This window comes from Phoca vitulina, unplaced genomic scaffold (assembly GCF_004348235.1).
Source record: "Phoca vitulina isolate PV1807 unplaced genomic scaffold, GSC_HSeal_1.0 scaffold6, whole genome shotgun sequence".
Taxonomy (NCBI): Eukaryota; Metazoa; Chordata; class Mammalia; order Carnivora; family Phocidae; genus Phoca; species Phoca vitulina.
This window is the reverse complement of record NW_022589709.1, coordinates 30,900,877-30,922,266: the sequence shown is the minus strand read 5'-3', so window position 1 is coordinate 30,922,266 and position 21,390 is coordinate 30,900,877. Positions and strand designations below refer to the sequence as shown.

The following is a 21,390-nucleotide window of genomic DNA, read 5'->3' as shown; positions in this document are numbered from 1 at the left end:
AGTCAGTTAAGTGTCCGACTTTTGATTTCGGCTCAGGTCATGATCTCAGGGTTGTGAGATCAAGCCCCGCTGTGGGCTCTGCACTCATTGTGGACTCTGCTTGAGATTTTGTCTCCCCCTCTACCCCTCCCCCTGCTTGTGCGTGTGTGCGCTCTCTCTCTCTTTCTCTCTCTCAATAAATAAATAAATAAAATCTTAAAAAAAAGATTTAAAGTGAGCAAACTATTAAACTGAAGAAAATTGTAATGTTGAAAAAAATTTCAAAGGGGATGATGATGGTAAAATTTAACATCAGCTATTCTATGTGAAATCTAGAGATCAGACTTCAGGTCCTCAAAATTTCCAGGCCATATTTTTTTGGAGAAGACTATTTTAGCCTACAAGATATATAAGATATAAGAACAGGCCACAGTCTGCAGATTCCTGGTCTAGACTGTAGATAATTTGTTGAATTGGAGGAGACTGAGCAGAGTGGCATTCCTAACTAGTCCAGATATACCCATGTCTATAGTCTTCTTTGTCCTACTTGAATCTTTCCAACTTTGGATCATCAGTGTCCATGGGCCTTTTGGCCCTCAAAAGACACCAGCTCCAAGACGCCTGCTTCCTCAGGTGCTTTCTTCTTCCTCTTCATCTCCATGGACATTTCTTGTGCTGAGCTCTGTGGCTGTCAGCATGAAGCTTACTGCATACATTGGTTTTAAAAATTTTAGGAACCAGAAGAAATACACTTTAAATACTAAATATAAACACATAAAGACACACATGAAATAACTGAAACAGGCATTTCATGAATCAGATTTTACCCATATCATTTGCAATTACTGTTATCGTTTCTATTCTATTCATTTCTACGCCATTCCATTCTATTTTTAAAACTTGTTCCTGGAGACTCATCAGCGGGTCAATATCTACAATTTGTAAAACACTGATTTAATTAAAATGATTGACACCAAGTTGTGAATATTCTATAAACTAGCTTACCCCTACGGTCCCCTCCACACACACACACACACACACACACACACACACACACACTCTGGGCTATTTGCAGTTGCTAAGAGGAGTCATTAGCCAAATGAATCATAAATTGTGGAAAGTGTGAAAGGTTTTTCTGAGCAGGGATTTCTAAGATTCTGTTGCTACTCAAGGAATTGTTTGTTGGGTCACTTCTTTCTCTTGTCAGTGACCCAGCACTCCCTCTCTATAAACAAATATGCATCCTATGGACTTATAATGACACTTCTTTTCGGCAATGCAGCTATGATATGCAAAACTCTATCCTGATTTGTAGAGGAATCCAGCATAATATTTCTAAATTTGCATATGTTTAATATTCATTACTTAGGTTTTTGTGATTTTTTTCCCCCTATTTCTATACTCTTGTCCAATAGAATTATATACTTAGTTATAAACAAGGCAGTATATGGATTAATCAGTCTACCACCATTGTGTTATTATTTTATGTTTTATTGAAAATACACATTTTTATCCTTCTACTGATTACTGAGCATGCCCATGAAACAAAACCAAATCAACATAAATCCAGCTTGAAAATGTTATGTCAGACCATACATTGTACCAAAACATTCTGTGACTCCATCAGATACCCCCTTTCTGGTATGTTCTATCTTTCCCTGATGGCAGGCATTAGGGAAATGTAACTTCTGACTCAACCTGGGAAATAACTTGAGGAAGCAGTTTATAGTCTGGTGAAAGTTTTAAATCACCTTAGAGAAAATGATTCTGACTTGGAACTAGGAAGTTCCTGTTCAAATCGCACCTTAGCGTTAAGAACTATGTGGCCATTAGCATATTTATGAAAATAGGTCCAGTTTCTTACTCTGTAAAGTCAAAATAATACTACTCATAAACAGTCCCTTGTGAGGCAGTGATTAGCTAATACATGTAAGTTTCTTTGTAAACTTGAAAGCATCCTAAAACAGAGTAAATCCTCTATACATGAAGAACTGTGAAGTCATTTTTGTCCCTTCTAATTTCACTTTGATGGGGAAGCCACATCTAAGCTCTCCTCCTCCCTCCGCAGTTCTGTGATATGACGTAGCCTCTGTGCACTTCTCCCTCAGGAGCGCATTTAGTTGCAGTGGGCAGCGTTCACACGTGTCTGTATTCTGAATGCCTCGCTTACTACTTTGGGTGGCTCAAATGCACAGGACTTTGACAGTTGGTGGAGACAGAAATTTCAGCAATAGTAATAACTCGAATATATAGGCAAAATTTTTAACATTATCATGACTTATTGCTAGAAGACGCCAAATAAATGCATTAGACACACATCAGCTCGTTTAATTACCATTTTAAAGCTTCACTAGTTCTTTTATCCTTTATGTTTAATAAGCTATTATAACTGTTTCATATTATCTTCAAATTAAACTTTTCTTCCATTAAAAAATGAAACCTTTAAAAATGATTGAAATATTTTAGTGCATAGTTGAAAACTGTTTCAAAGTGAAAAAGTCACAAATAATTCTCCTATGCTTTTCTTTCATATATGTATGTCATAGTAATGGAAGAAACTGTACAACAAAACTTGTATTTTATAAGGCAAAAACTTGAGACCTGCCATGGGGAGGGGAAAATGAACTCCTGTACCTTCCTAGGAGATGTGGGTAAAGGATATGAGTTAATAACAGCTGTAATGTATAACACACACAGTGGTATCAGTCACTAGGTCCCTTGAATACAAAATACGATTTTATTGTTCTTTTTATTATTTTATTTTCTGATACTCAGATGACTGTGTTAAGTGAATTACGCTAACTCAATTTATGGCATATTATCATCAATGATTCATGCAATACCTCTCTTGTTTTCCTCATTTATTTATTTATTCCCTTTTTTTCCCCATGCTCCACTTCTATTCCCATTTATCCAATACTCGTTGTACTAATACCACTAATATGTTTAATGTGTATTTGACATGTGTATATTTTGGCAAATGTGTATCACTTTGTGTGTATGTATTTTTAATGTACTTAAGTGGTATTGTACTCTATATGATAATCTCTATCTATCATCTTTCTTCACTTTTATCTTTAAATACTATGCTTTAAGAACATTCATGTTTCTTTGTGTACTTCTAATCCATTACTTCAACACTCAGTATTTCATACACAATATCCTGTAGTGTTTTCTTTTCTATCCTTCTAGTAGAATGCCACAAACTCTCTAATACTATGAATATTTTTTAAAAGATTTTATTTATTTATTCATGAGAGACAGAGAGAGAGAGGCAGAGGGAGAAGCAGGATCCCAAGGAGCAGGGATCCTGATGCGGGACTTGATCCCAGGACTCTGGGATTATGACCTGAGCCGAAGGCAGACGCTTAACCGTCTGAGCCACCCAGGCGCCCTATTACTATGAATATTGCTGCAATGAACATCAATGTACACATCTCTCTGATGACTTCTGTGAGAATTTCTTAGAATTATACACCAAGCAGTGGAATTCCTGGACTCTATCTAACTCATACATTATTTATTTTATTAGGAAGTGACAGAATCTCTCTAGAATGAGTGTAACAATCTACATTCTCAGCAGCAGCAGAAGGAAACTCATATAGCTCTTACCTATGCCAGTGCTTTGTATTATCTAGCTTTTTAGTTTTTTGGCCATTTAATAGGTATCATATGATATCTCATTGCTTTACATACATAATTCTCTGGTCACTAATTTTAAACTCTTCCTTATGTTTCTTAGCTTTTTTTGATTTCCTCTTCTGTTTTTACTTATTCTTACTTGTTTTTATTTATTTGTTAATTTCAATTCCTTTGTCAATTTTTCAATGAGAGATGACTTGTTGGTTTGGGGGGGAATTCTAGTTTTTGTTTCTCTGTCACGGTAGACTTCAAATATCTTTCTATTCTATTTGATATGTACTCATTTTGTTCAGAATCCATTTTGAACACACATTCTTAATTTTATGTAATTGAAACAAATGCAGTTTTTTGCCTTAAGGTTTGTGTCTTTGAAATTTTAAGAAATCCTTCTTTTTCATGAAGACACTTTCCAACATTTCCTACTGCTTTTATAGTGTTACATTTAACACTTAGTATTTAATTCTTTTGGAATCCTCTTTCGATGTAGTAAGCTCTCTCTTCTGTTCCACTGGACTATTGTCTGTTTCAGTCTGAGACCATACCATATTTATTATTGCGGCTTTGTAATCCATCTAATTATCTGGTTGGTCAATTTTATGGATGTTAGGGGATCATAAGGTCATGTGGTCCAAATTTCCATCTGATGCCCAAATCTTTTACAACATCCTTGTTGTATCATCCTCAGCCTGTGTTTAAGCAACTCTGTGGATACTTCTCCAAGTAATCCATCCTGTTGTTGATTAGGTGCCTTTACACATGATCGTTGCACTTTGAAATGAAATCTATTCTACTGTAACTCCTACGCTTTCACCATAGCTAGTTCCTCTGGGACAAAACAAAAGATTTACTTTATCTAATATCTGACAATTCTTTAGCTATCACTGTGATCTTCAAGACTTTTTTTTCCTCTAGGTTTAATATCCTCAACTACTTTTTCTGCCCTCATATGCTTTGATATTTAGAAACATCTCAATTCTAACTATCCTCCTCAGTGCACAATCCATTTGATCTTTGATCCTTTTAAAACACTGTATATGTAACTGGAAAATAATTCAGATGTAGTCTGAGAAGCATACAGTATAGTGAACTTATTGTCTCTCTTCATGTGGACTCTTCCTGGGTGCTCCTTCCATGGCTAAATTAATATATCTCTTAAAAATTGTAGAACATCTTAAGGAACAAATAAAAAGAATAATCAAGTCTACTGACTACTACCACTGGTATGAATCTTAATCTCTTTAAATAGAGAAAAAAATAAAGCAGTATTTTTAGTGCAATTAAATTTATGATTTTCAAAATCTCCCTCCTACGAGCAAATTCTCAGAAACCTTTGACTTGCTATCTGTCAAGATATGCACCAAAACTGGTCATTTCTATGGTCACACTTCACAAAACTGCCATTAAGTACAGTACATCTGCTATTTTAGCTTATTTCACAGGAGATCTAGTTTCCTTGGACCACTCCAAGTTAAATTGGCCATAATAATGCCCTGACATGTCTCTTTCCTATCTTTAGGCAATATTTCCTCACACATCATTCGGCTCTCAGCATGGAAGTAGCTAGGAAAATATTAGAAGGATGATTTGCCCCCTCTAGGCAAGAAGGGAGAAAAACATAAGAACCAGTGACAAGTTCCATGTGAGGAGAACCCAAAATGTGACAAATCCTGTCAACTATATGACACAGTACTGCAGGCCTGTCAGCTCACTTTCAGTGTGCTATTAAAGGATTAGTTTCATCGCATCCTCATGCAAATTCCAGCTGTGTGTCCTGAAATCCAGGGAAAAGGCCCAGCGACGTCATGGTGGGTGGTGTTCATTGAAGTTCATTGCAATGAATTCTCTTAGTTCTTTTTCCCATACATTCTTCCCTACGCTCTTTGAAAAATAAATACTTTTGCTGCTTTAAGCTTTAACATATTTCCCTAACCATTTCTAGCCTATTTTGACAGGCTGTCTTTAGGTTGTGTTGGACAATCTAAGCAATTTGGCTGAATGCATTTAGAATCAGCTTAGAAATCTGTGGAGCTTTGTCTGATTATATACTAGCATAATTTATCTCATCCTTCAAAAATCTAAGTCGAAGGTTATTTCTTCAGTGACGTCTTCCTCTGCTAGAATTAATGCTTTGCCTTTTTATGCTTTCTTCAAAGACAATTCACAACATGGTTATAGTATTTATTCATTTATTGAGAAAATATCTGAGTGCCTATTACAAATCAAACCCTGTGTTGGGTGCTAAAGGTATATAGTTGAACAAAAGTTAACCCCTTGCTTTAAAGAAACTTACAACCCAGTTATGGAGATAGACATGTAAACATATGCTTGCATAGCAGGAAAATGTATGACCATACCAATTAATTTAACAAAAACTTTGTTTACAAATTATAATAATAATAAAATAAAAATAAAAAGTAAACATGATTTCAACACAGTGTGGTAACTATAAGTGTAAAGATATGTGCAAGAGACGGAGTTTTTATAGGGAAGTGATCAAATTGCCTTGGATTTGAGTCAGTTAAGTTTAGCTAAATGAGACATTTGACTTGGGTCTTAAAGAAAAAGGAATTCACTTGCAGTCCAGTTTGTTTGGTATGTATTGGCTTCCTCTACCAAAATGTTGTGCTCCTTGGACTAGAAAACATGAGTTCTTTATTTCTGAATTACCACTGCCTGGCAATGGAAATGGATATATAGCAAGTGGTCAAATATTGGATATAGGTGTGTGTGTTCTCGAGCCAGGGACTATGTCTATTCTAACCATAAATGCTGAATAGCTTACATTCAATAAAACATCCCTCCTAGTTAACTACATAAATAAATTAAAACAGCTGGAAAAAAAATCCACTAAACTATAAAAAGGAGAAAGTAAGGGAAATGCTGGGGGCACTTATTAATTAGGATCAAGACCTATAGTGAGGCCCTTTTCCTACTAGTCTGTCCCTGTCCTGCCTGATCATTGTTCCTCAGGAGGACCGTGAATTCATGCAAGCTTCCCATGAAGGCTTTGCTTTCCTGGGCAGCAAGAATTAAACATGCAAACTTGCTTTTTCCTTCATCACATCCCGTCCTTTTTTCCCCACAGAAGCTTTGCCTTATGTTCTGTAATAGCTAATCCATCTGAGAGACTAACACCATTAATTTATTACGCACACAACATATCTGGGTTTAAAGTAGGCATCTACCACATGTACTCAAAATAGTGGTCTCACTATTTTCAGATGTCATGGCAGTTCAGTGGGGACAAAATCGTGGAACAGAAAGACTTCTTGATGCAACTGAAATGTCTTTAAAGCTTAATGTGACATTTATTCATTCAAAGAAACATTATTTCTAGTGTTCAAGGAAAAAGGAGGGAGAAATATAGTGGCAAATGTGTTTCTAATCTGAAAACAACCAGTTTTGTCCTCTCTACTTCATCTTCAAATACGCTCCCACATAACCAGGCATTCTTGTAAGAGTTTGATCTTTTTCATTATTAGTTTTCAAAAACAGTTACTTTCATACTAACTCACATATCACTCTAATAATTATTAACTTCAAAAATAATGGCCATATTCTAGATGCTATGCTAGTCATTTCAGTCATCTCCTTTACTAAATATGAAACTCCTAAGGTGTGTTTGTATTCTCCCTGTATTACAGATAAGTAAACTGAAGTTCATTAAGTTGATCACATCACACAAGAAGAAGAAGCCTGAAACTAAGCCTACCTACGTCTGAACTCTTGTCTTATTTTAATAAATCACTCTACCTCCCTAATATATATTTATAAGGATGTGGCATAAAGTAAAGAGATTCTGTACAATCATGAACTAGACATAGGAAAAGTGTAATTTTCATGCTATTTGGAGGGAGGAGAAAGAAAGCCAATAATTAAGGAGAACTTTAGACTCTTGCCAGTCTTACTGTGTGGGGAGGAAGTTTGTGAAGATGAAGGCACTGTTCATAAAGACAAGTTGTTTTAGCAATCAGGAGCAATTTTAGATACAGATTGCAGATGGACCTGGATAGAAGAGAGCAGTCCCTGGGATTGGAGAGGAGGTTAGGGAGATATAGGTACAGAAATAAGTTAGGAGGGGTCAGTTGGTAAGATATCCAACTAAAGCCTGGTTCTTTTGACCATATTAGGCATGTTAGATTAGCCAAGCTGTTTTACTTTTTGAGCAGTGATGGGTGACCAGTTGAGAGCAATGAATAAAACATATTACAGTGATGATTTGAGTTAGATCTTCTTCTCTGGAGACCAATATAACTCTTAGACCAAAACAAACAGGGGCCTTCCTATGGATTTGGATTATATTTCTGGAACTTTCTAAATCCACCAGTGCTGGAACATGGTAGGGGAGGGGGAAGAGGTTGGAGGATAAAAGTAGGCAGCAGTGCTATTCTGTTATTTGGGCAGATACCCGGAGCCTGGGATCTGAAATATATGCGAACTCTGAAACTATTTCTTCCCTTTAAGGTGCTTTCCAACCCTCCACAACCATATCATGTCAGTAGGGTTCAACACATGCCTCAGGAGTTTCAAGATTTGTGCATATGAGGTCGTATACTTCCTTAACCAGGCTGGGGTTCCACGAGGGCCTCTGGAAAGTGGATCACTCTTCTCTAGTATATTTTTTTTTTTACCAAATTACTTGAGATAAGAGATCAGGATGGTGCTAACACACTGACTTAGGGTGAGTCCCATTTACCTTACACCAAGGATAAAGATACTTTACATGACTGATTGAACAGAAGACAAATGTCTAAGTACCACTTCTCTGTCCATCATTCTAAATCTTCATCATTAAATCATTATATTTCCCATGGGCTATTAATTTTGTAATATATTTTAAAGTCAAATTGTTGGAAAATTCCTAGATTCTGGAAAAAAAAAAAAGATCTACGTAGCTAAGAGTCTGTTGAGCACTAAAATGAAATGTGGGTGTGGTGCGTGCAGCTGCAGAACACAGAAGGTGGGAGCTGGGGACCATCTTTCTGGGCAGCAACTCTTCATAAACACATTGTAACCAGGCAGGAGTAGAACTTGGTGGAACCACAATAAGAAAAGCACTACTACAGCGTCTCAAAGGACTTTTTCCCTTAAAGAGATGGTTATAACTGAAATTTGAGCTGAGCAAAAACACTTTTGATGTTGCTCTGAAATATATTTCAACCCATGACTACTTGTTTTTATGTATGTATATATTATGTTATTTGTATAATTTATTATAAGTGTCTAGAATGTGTGCTAACAAGATTTAGAGTGCTTCGATTTTTTTCTCCTGGGGGTGGGGGAGGTCGGGGGTGGGGAAGGCTTGAATAGAAGATCAAAGCAGAAAAAATAAATCTGCGAAGGCAAGGGTGATGTGGTGTGCAATAACCAGCATCAGAAATCTCAAAGGTGCTCCAACAAGGCTGCTTCCAGCCAAAGTGATGATGTGCATCTTGGGAACTTTCCAAGAGTTCTGTACTTTAAGCAGCTTATTCATGTGTCCCTAATATAAAGGTCACAGTGTGTTCTATAAGACTATCTCAAGGACATGGAGTCTGAATCATTAATACAGATCCACCCAAATCACAGACTCTTTCAGCCTGAAAAGTACATAGAGCCCATTTCTGCTAAGTAACATTGTTCTATTTTATTATTAGTCACTTCTGTTAATCTCTTACTATGCCTAAATTATAAACTTTATCATAGTATGTATGTATAGGGAAAAAGCATAGTATATTTGGCTTCATACTATCCAGTTTCAGGTATCCAGTGGGGGTCTTGGAATGCACCCCCTGTGGCTAATGGTGGGGGAGGCTACTGTACGTTAAAAGGATTACACACCATGGCCAAGAGGGATTTGTTCCATGGATTCAAGAATGGTTTGATATTGCAATTGTGGTGCAGCACATTAACAAAATGAAGGATAAAATCATATGATCATCTCAATATATGCAAAAAAGAATTTGACAAAATTCCACATGCATTTATGATAAAAAAACCATCAACAAAGTGAGTACAGAGGAAATATAACTCAGTATAATAAAGGCCACATATGCCAGCCATACAGCTGCCATCATACTCAGTGGGGAAAGGCTCAAAGTCTTTGAGGAACAAGATAAGGATGCCCACTCTCACCACTTTTATTCAACATAGTATTGAAAATCCCCACCAGAGAAATTAGGCAAGAAAAAGAAGTAAAAGGCATCTGAATTGGAAAGGAAGAAGTAAAACTGTTACTACTTGCAGATGACATGGTATTATATATAGAAAACCCTACAGACTTCATCAAAAACCTGTTAGAACTAATGAATGAATGCAAAGTTACAGGATACAAAATCAATACACAAAAATCTGTTGCATTTCTATATACTAATAATGAACTATCAGAAAGAGAAATAGAGTATTCTCATTTACAGTTGAATCAAAAAGAAAAAAAAAAAAATACCTAGATAAATTTAGCTAAGGAAGTGAAAGACCTTGAATACTGCAAGACATTAATGAAAGAAATTGAAGAAGACACAAATAAATAGATAACAAATAAATAGATATTTCTTCTCATAAATTGGAAGAACTGATATTGTCAAAATATCCAAACTACCCAAAGCAACCTGCAGATTCAATGCAATTCCTATCAAAATTGCTATGGCGGTACATCTGTGTGGCTCAGTTGGTTAAGCGTCTGCCTTCTGTTCAGGTCATGTTCCCAGGGTCCTGGGATTGGGATAGAGTCCGCATTGGGCTCCTTGCTCAGCAGGGAGCCTGCTTCTCCCTCTGCCTGCCACTCCCCCTACTTGTGCATGCTCTCTCTCTCTCTCTGACAAATAAATAAAATCTTTTAAAAAATTGCTATGGCATTTTTCACATAAATAGAACAAACAATCCTAAAATTTGTATGGAACCACAAAACACCCTGCATAGCCAAAGCCATCTTGAGAAAGAAGAACAAAACTGGAGGCATCACACTACCTGATTTAAATCTATATAGCAAAACTCTAATAATTGAAACATGGTGTTGTCATAAAAACAGACACATAGATCAATGGAATAGAATAGAGAGTCTAGAAATAAACCCATGCATATATGGTCAATTAATTTATGACCGAGGAGCCAAAAATATACAATGGGAAAAGGACAGTGTCTTTAATACAAGGTGTTGGGAAAACAGGACAGCCGCATACAAAGGAATGAAAATGGACCACTATCTTATAGCACACATAGAAATTAACTCAGAACGGGTTAAAAACTTGAATGTATGACCTGAAACCATAAAATTTCTAGAGTAGAAAATGGGCAGTAAGTTCCTTGACATAGGTCTTAATGATGTTTTCTTTCTTTTTTTTTAATCTGAAAGCAAAAGCAACAAAAGCAAAGATTAGTAATGGGGCTACATCATACTGAAAACCTTCTGCACAGCAAAGGAAATCACCAACTAAATTAAAAGGCAACATTCTGAATGGGAGAAAATATTTGAAAAATCATATATATGATAAGGAGTTAATACCTAAAAGATATGAAGAACTCACATAACTCAATAGGAAAAAAAAGATTAAAAAATGGACAGAAGATGTGAATAGACATCATTCCAAAGAGGACATACACATGACCAACAGGTAATTGAAACTTTTGTTCAATATCATTAATCATCTGGGAAACACAAGTCAAAACTACAATGAGATATGACTTCATACTATTAGAATGACCATTACAAAAAAGAGGAGATATAACAAGTGTCGGAGAGTATGTGGAGAAAAAAGAACCTTCATGCACTGTTGGAAATGCAAACTGGTGCAGCCAAACAGTGTGGAGGGTCCTTAAAATTAAAAATAGAAATACCATGTAATCCAGCAATTCCACTTCTGGGTATTTATTCAAAGAAAACCAAAACAATAACTAGAAAAGATAGATGCCACCCCCATGTTCACTGTAGCATTATTTACAATACCCAAGATATGGAAACAACTTGAGTGTCCACTGATAAATGAAAACTGAATGGATAAAGAAATACATATATACATGCATATAATTCATATAATAATATGTAATAAGAAATATATAAAATACATATAATATGTAATTGCATGTATATAAAATAAATATATAAGAATGCATATAATATGTAAAAATATATATGTATGTAATGGAACATTATTCAGCCATAATAAAGAATGAAATCTTGCCATTTGCAACTACATGATGGACCTTGAGGGCATTATGCTAAGTGAAATAAGTCAGACAGAGAAAGACAAATACTATATGATCTCTCTCATATGTGGGATCTAAAGTAAAGCAAAATGAAACAAGAACCAAGCTCGTAGATACAGAGAACAGACTGGTGGTTGTCAGAAGGAGAGGGGTTGGAGACTGATTTCTGTTTTTATTTTTATTTTAAACTGTTTAAATAATAATAATAATAAAGAATAATATTAATTCTGTGTTGCATTATATGGCTCCCTGAAAATATATTTTAATACATACCAATATATGTAAATATATTTTAAATATATCCATCTATATCTATATATCTAAATGTATCTATATCTGTATCTATATCTATATATATATCTTATACCTGTTTTAGGCATTAGTATTTATATACATAAATATAGCATTTATATATATAGCATTTGTATATATAACATTATATACAGCATATATATATATATATTTATATATGTATATAAAATACCTGTTTTAGGCATTAGTTTTATTTGCCTAGCTCCTGTAAGCACTTAAATTTGGAAAGCCTAGGTCAAAAAAAAAAGGTCAGCTAGGTAAAGAAGTCAAACTGATGTGAAGTACAAGTAAAGAAGTTGGGGGAGAATACTTCTAAGTATTTCTAAGAAATATTGAAAATAAAGAAATTTATAGGTTGAAATATTAATGATATTAAGCATTTACATATATTGCCTGCTCTTAATGATCTTAACCAAAAAGGTATTTTTCCTAATGCATCAGGAGTTACCGTCATCTAGCAACATGTTCAAAATGATTTCAGAGGCACAAGTAAACAAAATTGTGTTGTAGCTAGAATTGTGGACTGGAAGGAATAGGACATGTATTGGCCTATGGGAGAGGGGTAAAGGCTCCATAATTTTTTAGGTAAAGTAGTCAATTCAATTAAATATCACTTCAAAGCTTTTCCTTTGAGACCAACTTCTTTATCTTTAACCTGACCTTCTCCTTGAGTGTTTGTGTTTAAATTGTTTATTGATACCATGCATGATAAAGGTCACAGTCAGTAATATGCCCTATTTCATATTTTACATCATGCAGGTCTCACGTTTCTGACCAAACCCCAAAGGAGTGAATGTTAGTCACAGAGTTCGACATTAGGAAAATAATTGAATTTGCCTGGCTCTACAGTATAAAATGATTTGAGGGACAAAGAGGACTAATAGTCTGATAGGCCAAGTCAGAAAGAGGAGGAGTGTTTTGAGAATATTTGTTATTTCCCCCCCGCAGAAAGCCATACTTCTATAGATGGTTATGTGAAATACTTAGGCAAAAGATCTAAGCCAAACAAAGGACAATCTTCACAGTTTTCTCTTAATTTTCTGGGTATTTTAGGAAAATTCATTTCAACAGGGGTGGGAAAGAACAAGGAAAAATGGAGTCACTGGAATGGACTGAACGTACCATTTCTTCATTTTTATTTTGCAAGTAGTGCAACATTACTTCAGGATAAAGTCAAGTTGGGACTGTGTGGTTTTATGGAAAAATAGTTGTGGTTGTAAACTTACCAGGTTAAAATCAAAGAATCATTTAATATTTCAGAATATCACAAACTTGAGCCATTTTTACCAGCTTCTAAAATGTTTTGAGCATGTACTATGCTCCAAGCACTATTCTAAGCACCTTAGATGTGCTCTCTTAATCTGTTCAATGACCCAGTGATGGAGGGACAGTTATATCCCTCTTTTTTTTTTTTTTAAAGGGATGTTCTCTTTATTTTATTTTATTTTTTTTTAAATATTTTATTTATTAGACAGAGAGAGACACAACGAGAGAGGAAACGCAAGCAGGGGGAGTGGGAGAGGGAGAAGCAGGCTTCCCGCCGAGCAGGGAGCCCGATGCGGGGCTCGATCCCAGGACCCTCTTTTATGGAGAAGAACCTGAGGTCCAGAGTCTAAATAGTTTGCCCAATAGCATAGAGCTAGTGGTAGGCATAGGATTTGAACCCAGGATTTGAATCTCAGTCCAGGTGCCTTTCTCACTGGGTTTCTGACCGCTCAGCCTGGAACTTAACATTTTGCCTTTGCCACATCTAGAATGCCCGAGAAACACTTCCCTTCTCAAAAGTCTATAATTAATATTGCAAGAGTCTTAAAAATACCTCTAAAGTGAGGAATGAAGTCTGCTCCTCGCTTTTTATTTTACCAGTGGAGAAACAGGGTGCACGCACAGTCTCACGCTGAGGTAAGTGTCCCAGAAGGAGCAAGGGCTCAGGACCTAGGCCATGTTTCAGGATTCCCAGTGATCTCTACACTAGATCAACTGATATTTCTTGACTGTTTACTGTTTTCTGGGCACCATACCCAGTTTATTTGCTTCATCTCATTGCATTTCCTCTCAAAATATTATGCATCTCCTCAAACTTTCTGCACTTTAATGCTTCATTGGAAATCTTCCCTTCATCAAAAAATAAGCGCCACATTTTTAGACCTATCTTTTTCAGAGCAGCCATCAGAGTGGGCGCAAACGTAGGTGGATCGAGTGAGAAGTCACTGGAAGGAAACAGACGAGGCAGGCAGCTTGACATAACACATCTTTTCTTTTCCCTTGCTCTGAGGAGCTGACAGTAATTTACCTGAGATTCAACTAGATCCTCCCTGTTTCAATCCAATTTCTTGCCTTTTCCCACTATACCCTCATTTTCCCCCAAATGATAAAATTTGTCCAGGGTAACTCTTCCATGCTTTAAACATGTCTCAAGATACCTTTAATAAAAGAGTCAACATGGGGCCCTAATTGTCTCAATCTGTCTGTGCTGTTTCTATTCTTACAACATTATAAGTGTTCTACCTCCCTGTATAGAATAGAAACTCTCTAAAAAATTATGATAGCTTTATATGTTTTATAAATAGGTTATAAAATTGAAAAGCCTAGACAGACTCATAGGTATTCTTTGATAACAAAATATCTATTTGTACTACTGACTTTTCCTTGACTTGTCTGTACCTTGAGGAGTAATAGTCTGAAGGCTAGGGCTGAAATGCCTTTATTATTATTAACTGAAAAGCAGAATGAATGCCCTTTGACCTTAAAATATAAAGTAATAACAGCAACGTGAAGAAAGCATATTGTCATTGTTAGTGGAAAATTATATTGATGAAGGTATTAAAAGGTAATATACATTTTTTTTCACAAGATTTTATTAAAGATCAATCTTTTTGAAAACAATCCTAAAAGCACCCTTCGGACTTTCTTTGTTACTCTCTTTGTTACCTTTACACGGTTCTTTAAGCAAGTACCAATTTTATTTTAAAGTTTTAATCAATATTTCACACAGTGAAATTTTTTTCTTTGACACAATGAGTTATCAAAGCAGTTTTTCTTCCCGAGGCAGCTGCTTTGAGCTGTAACTGACAATAGATCTCGTAGATACTGTGTGTCAAGATTAGATCAGACGCCATGGGGATTCCTTTTCTTTGTGACTCTTAAATCAGCATAAGCAATACACAAATTCCTCCATTCTAAAGGTGAGTTTTCCACAGTGGAATGACTATTGCTGATCGTATTTGATTTTCATTACTTCAAAAACAAAATAGAACTGTATAGCTGGAAATCATACCTGAATATATACTTACCTGACACTTTCGTTTTCTCCAAAAACTACAGTAAAATTTTCTCCTTAATATATTGTCTACAGTTTCAATGGCCTATGCAATTAAATCTTTCAAGTAAAATATTAGTCCTCTTTCAATACAAACTCCTTTCTTATACTGAAAAAATAGAAAAAGAAAATGAATTGCCATCTATTCCTGAATATATATCTGTTTGATTTTTATGTTTAATTATAGTTCAAGTTTCTGATTATATTTGTGCCAAGAGAAGGGTCATTCTCCATTAAGACTCTGAGAAAGGTTATGGTATACTGGTTGAGTGCAGCCTGGCATTAGACTTAATCCTGCCTTTGCCCCTTACTAGCTGTGTGACCTTGGACAAGTTCCTTAAATTCTCTGAGTCTCATTTTCCTTACTTATAACTGTGCCTGACTCACTAGCCAGGAAGAAGGATTTAAATATAATCTACCTAAGAACTTAACCCTGTTCTTGATACATAATGGATGTTTCATACGTATTAGTATCATTATTATTTATGTAGTAAGTGAAAGGAAGAATTTATTTTCACTACATCCCCCCCCAATTTTTATGCCTTTGAGTATTTTATTAGCCTTTTTTTTTTTTGCAATGAAGTCTAAGAGGTAAAATAATGTCATTTCCTGAGAGTAGAAAGCAATCGGGGTGTAACTAATTTGACCTTCTAGGGGTAACGTTTTACACATGGATTTTCTTAAGCAGTCAATATTCTTTTAATATTATATAGCTTCAGATTTTTATGATTTCAATGTTCTGTGACCAGCCAACCAAAAGTATTCTTAAAGAAAAATGCCAAAGCTGGTAGGTTCCAAGAAAAACGTACAGTTGGGCTATGAGGGAAATTTGCTTCCGATTCAGCTAATACAGCATTAGGCTCTGTTAGGGGAGGTAATGGCTGTGTTTATTATTGATGACCATCTGGATGCTTCCCTGCTTCAGAAGAATTGGATAAGTAGAAGATGAAGTCATTTTCTAAAGCTTGGCCCACTGCCTTGCACTCTCTTCTTCACTCTGACCATTCAGACAGTGGGCGTATAATAGCAAGAAAGGAAGTGTGATGCTGACATGAAAAATGGGGTTAATGAACCACAAAGATGAATAATACAAACAGAACCATTTTAGCAAAGTAGAGTTTGCATCTTTTGCTCCATAAACAATAAGCGTACACTCCAGAAATTAGCCAGCTTTTAAAATTTTAATTAATTTGAAATGTTAAGTGGATCGTAGATATCTACTTCCTTGTTGAAGGCTGCAGGGAAGTTAATCATCAACAGAACTTCTGGGAAAGGGAATTTTACTGCATCCAGGAAATCTCACAGATGGGAAAATTTCATATATGATGTTAGTACTTTTAAGCAGGGTCTAAAACATTCCTTTACATAATCCTGTAATTAAGGCATTCTATGCCATAATCTTCTGCACAACTATTCAGAAAATATTCAAGAGAACTACTGATATCCTAACTACATGAATGATAAAAATATATTTTTCAGAAGTATATGATATAATTATTTGGAGAATTAAGTGTTTATGGAGAAGGACTGAAAGGGTGTTTCAAGTAAGGCCTCCTTCTTCGCCTTGGCTAGACTTATTCCCAGAATTTCTGTTCTATAGGAATTGTTATATCCAAATCACACTTTTGTTTTCTGAATAAATGTATTTCTTTGAGGATGTACAAGTGTATTAGAATAAGCCTCTTTGCCGAGCAAAGGTCCTTAAAACAATGGCTTATTCCTCGTATGCATTACCTCCCCCAGGTGAAAACAGTCAGGTAGGTTATTCCAGATCAGCTCCTATCCCAGAGAAATTTCCCGTTTGATCCTAAAGAAATTATCTAAAAACAAGCTTCCAAGCCAGTGGTAATCAGGAATTAATTAAAACAAAAAGAAAATGTTTAGAAATGCCATTAAAAGCCTGAAAGTGGGCAAAACAAAACAAAAAAAAAAAGTGGACAAAAACAAAAAAACAGCTCCCTTACCGTTTTGCTCTCATTTCGATCTGGAGAGTATGTTGGTGTGTTTCTAGTTTATACAGCCTTAGGTGAGCGAGGTGATATCCTTTCATGGGGGCCACATGTTAGTTTATGCCACAGGGGCAGTGCCCACACGGGTGAACAATGCCCTCACTCTGTGATGCTAAAATGTGACTGCCATTCTCCATCTGCAAATCCTCGGTCTCCCCGTGGTACCTGTTCTCAGAGAAATGTTACTAAAGCTTGGAAGTAACCTCTTATAATAGAGCTGTCCCGGAGAAACTTTTTATCCACCTCACTGACAAGCATATCACATTCTCTTAGTCTAGGAATAACTATCTTTCAACCACAGTCCATCAGCTCCTAAAAATGAAAAAAAACAAACAACAAAAAACCTGCCTATGGATCTAGCTCATGTTATGACTCATGTTGGTAAAAGTGAAGAATCTCTATCTTCAGTCCGAAAGGCTAGTTTATAAATATTTAGAATAAATTAGTAAGAGAGACCGTAAATGTATAAAATAATCGGATATTCTTTATTGAGAGAGTATTATAATTTTATCTTTAAAAGAAGGGAAACTTCCAGAAATAAGACAGTATCTGATAAAGAGAAATTCTCTCTGGATGGTTTTTAGGGTTTTCCATCCCAGAACACATGTATTGAAACACACGAGCAACTTCTCTGTATACATACAGCGATATTTCTGTTGGTGTCGGCTATGGTGGATTGCTATAGTTTTGCAAAGTCATGCTTTGTGTCTTTATAAAATAAATCATATTTTAAAAAGCCAGTGACTCTTTTTTTTACATATGCTGACATTATGTGGAGACATGTTACATTAAAGGAATTTTGTATATTAAATTCTATTTAGTAATCATATTAGAAGATTCAAGGGTATAATATGTGTTTCTTGGTATCTTCCCTTTCTCAATATTTTTTAAGATTTTATTTATTCATTTGAAACACAGAGATACAGAGAGAGAGAGAGCATAAGCAGGGGGAGCTGTAGAGGGAGAGGGAGAAGCAGGCTCCCCACCCAGCCAGGAGCCCGATGTGGGGCTCAATCCCAGGACCCCAGGACCACGACCCGAGCCAAAGACAGATGCCCAACCATCTGAGCCACCAAGGCACCCCCCTTTCTCAATATTTTGAAAATATGTGCACCCCTGGGTGTTTATGCTAATTCTCTGATGATAAAATATGTGAGAGGCTATAAAAAATGCTAATGTCTATGTAAACGGTGACTTTCAATCGGTTTGGAGATTTGGAATTTTAATTCCTCTATATGAAAACTGTGGTTGCAGTACATTGCTCCTTCTCTGGGTTCCTGCTTCACTGGACAGCTGTCCTAATAATAGTCTAATAGGGAACAGACTGCTTCATGTTTGTCCACTTTCAGGCTTTTAATGGCATTTATAAACATATGCTATTTTGCCATTCTGTTCTCTCTGAGGGCACCAGACTATGAGTTTCTTGTTCATCAGTTTATACCCTAGAGACTCACATGGTTCCAGGCACATGGTGGCTGCTCAAAGCCTAATTTTTTTTTTGAAGATTTTATTTATTTATTTGACAGAGAGATAGAAAGAGAGCACAAGTAGGTAGGGTGGCAGGCAGATGCGGAGGGAGAAGCAGGCTCCCCGGAGCAGGGAGCCTGACGCGGGGCTTGATCCCAGGACCCTGAGATCATGACCTGAGCTAAAGGCAAACGCCTAACCGACTGAGCCACCCAGGCGCCCCTCAAAGTCTAATTTTAAATGAATGAGAGAAAGAATGAGTTCCTCCCATCGGCTGATCCCTGAGAGGCTTATGTGTCCACCAGCGTGTGAAGAGGTCAATAAAGTGAATTTCTTACTGGCTTTGCAGGAGCTACATCTCCCCGGCCTCAATTCCTTGACTGACATCCAAGATGGAATCTTCCTGATCATCTGTCTCCTCTCATCTCAGCAGACACAATTTTGTACTCCCTTTAGCATGGCACATCATTTTTCAGCCTTCTGGGTTCCAAATACTCTGTGATTTCTGAAATCTACATTCTATGATTAACACTCATATAATCACAATCACCGTCTAATCAAAGAAAGTTATCTTCACTTGTTTCCTTTAACTGACAATGGGTCTACCCTTAAATCATCATTTTCCCTTCCAGATGGAGGACTGCAACATCCCACACCCCACCTTCCTCAGTGTTGGTACAAGGATTTGACATTCTCCTCATTTTCTACTTTCAGGTAAGAATTCCTCCATTCTCATGGAAATACCTTGCTTCTGTGGTTGTAGACATACTGGAAAAGATTATGTAAGCATATTAGTGGTGCAAATCTCAGCACAATTAAGTTTCTTTCTTTTCCTCTGTAATTTTCTTCATTGTTTGAATTTTTACTAACATGCACGTATTGTTTTACCCCCAAAGCTGTTTTTTCCTCTTATTTTTACCAGCTTATTGAGATGGAATTACACATGACATTATATAAGTTTAAGGTGCACATGCTGAATCAATCAACCCTTACATTGCAAGATGATTATACCACAGTGTTAACTAACACCTTCATCATGCCATAAAGTTACCATTTCTTTGTGGTGGTGAGAACAGTTAAGATGTACTCTTTTACTGACTTTCCAGGATATAATATAGTATTAGTAACTATAATCACTGTATTGTGCTTTAGGTCTTCAGACCTTATTCATCTTATAACTGGAACTTTGCACTCTTTGACCAATACTTCATTTCCGTAACCACCAGCCACTAGTAACCACCACTCTACTCTGTGTTTCCATGAGTTCAACTTTTTTAGATTCTACATAGAAGTGAAATCAGACAATATTTACTTATTTTTGTCTGACTTATGTCACTCAGCATAATGCCCTCAAGTTTCATCCATGTTGTCACAAATGGCAGGATTTCCTTCTTTCTCATGGCTGAATAATATTCCACTGTATATATACATACCACATCTTTTGTATCCATTTGTTTCTTGGTGGACACTTAAGTTGTTTCCATGTCTTGGCTGTTGTGAATAATGCTTCAGTGAACATGAGAATGCAGATATCACTTTGAGATCCTGTAGTCGTTTTTTTTTCAGATATATACCCAGAAGTGGGATTGCTGGATCATATGGTAGTTCTATTTTTAATTTCTTGAGGAACTTCCATTCTGTTTTCTATAGTGGCTGCATCAGTTTACATTCCCACTACCACCAGTGCACAAGTGTTGCCTTTTCTCTAAATCCTCACCAACGCTTATATCTTGTCTTTTTTTTATGGTAGCCATTTTACCAGGTGTGAGGTGATAATCCCATTGTGGTTTTGACTTGCATTTCCCTGATTAGTGATATGGAGCACCTTTTCATGTATCTGTTGACCATTTGTATCTTTCCTTTGGAATGAGGTCTGCTCTGTTCCTCTCTTCATTATTTAATTGGATGGTTTGGTCTCTCTCTCTCTTTTTCTGTTGAGTTATATGAGTTCTTTATACATGTTAGATATTAACCCCTTATCAGATATATGACTTGCAAACATTTTTTCCCATTCCTTAGGTTGCCTTTTAATTTTATTGATGGTTTCTTTTGCTGTGCAGAAAATTTTTAGTTTGATGTAGTCCCACATATTAATTTTTGCTTTTGTTGCTTGTGCTTTTAGTATCATATCCCCAAAAATTGCTGCCAAGACCAATATCAGGGAGCTTTTCCCCTATGTTTTCTTCCAGAAGTATTACGATTTCAGATTTTATGTTTAAGTCTTTAATCTCTTCTGAGTTAATTCTTGTGAGTGTTGTAAGATAGGGGTCCAGTTTCATTCTTTTTTATGTTGTTATCCAGTTTTCCCACCACCATTTATTGAAGAGACTGTTCTTTCCCTATTGAGTATATTTGGCTCCTGGTCAAATATTAGTTGGCCATATATGAGCAGGCTTACTTCTGGGCCCTCTGTTCCACTGGCCTGTGTGTCTATTTTTATGGCAGTATTATATTGTTTTGATCACTATAGTTCTGTAGTAT

The 21,390-nt window shown here is 36.1% G+C and overlaps 1 protein-coding gene across 1 annotated transcript in view; it reads left to right on the top strand.

The window, feature by feature from the left end:
* The window catches only part of FAM174A (family with sequence similarity 174 member A), a 191,957-nt gene extending 171,794 nt beyond the window's left edge, over positions 1–20,163 (top strand). Inside the window, exon 7 of the transcript XR_004299365.1 lies at positions 19,542–20,163. The gene's annotated coding sequence lies outside the window, so the exon portion shown is untranslated. The remainder of the gene's footprint in view (positions 1–19,541) is intronic.
* The last annotated feature ends 1,227 nt before the right edge of the window (positions 20,164–21,390 follow it).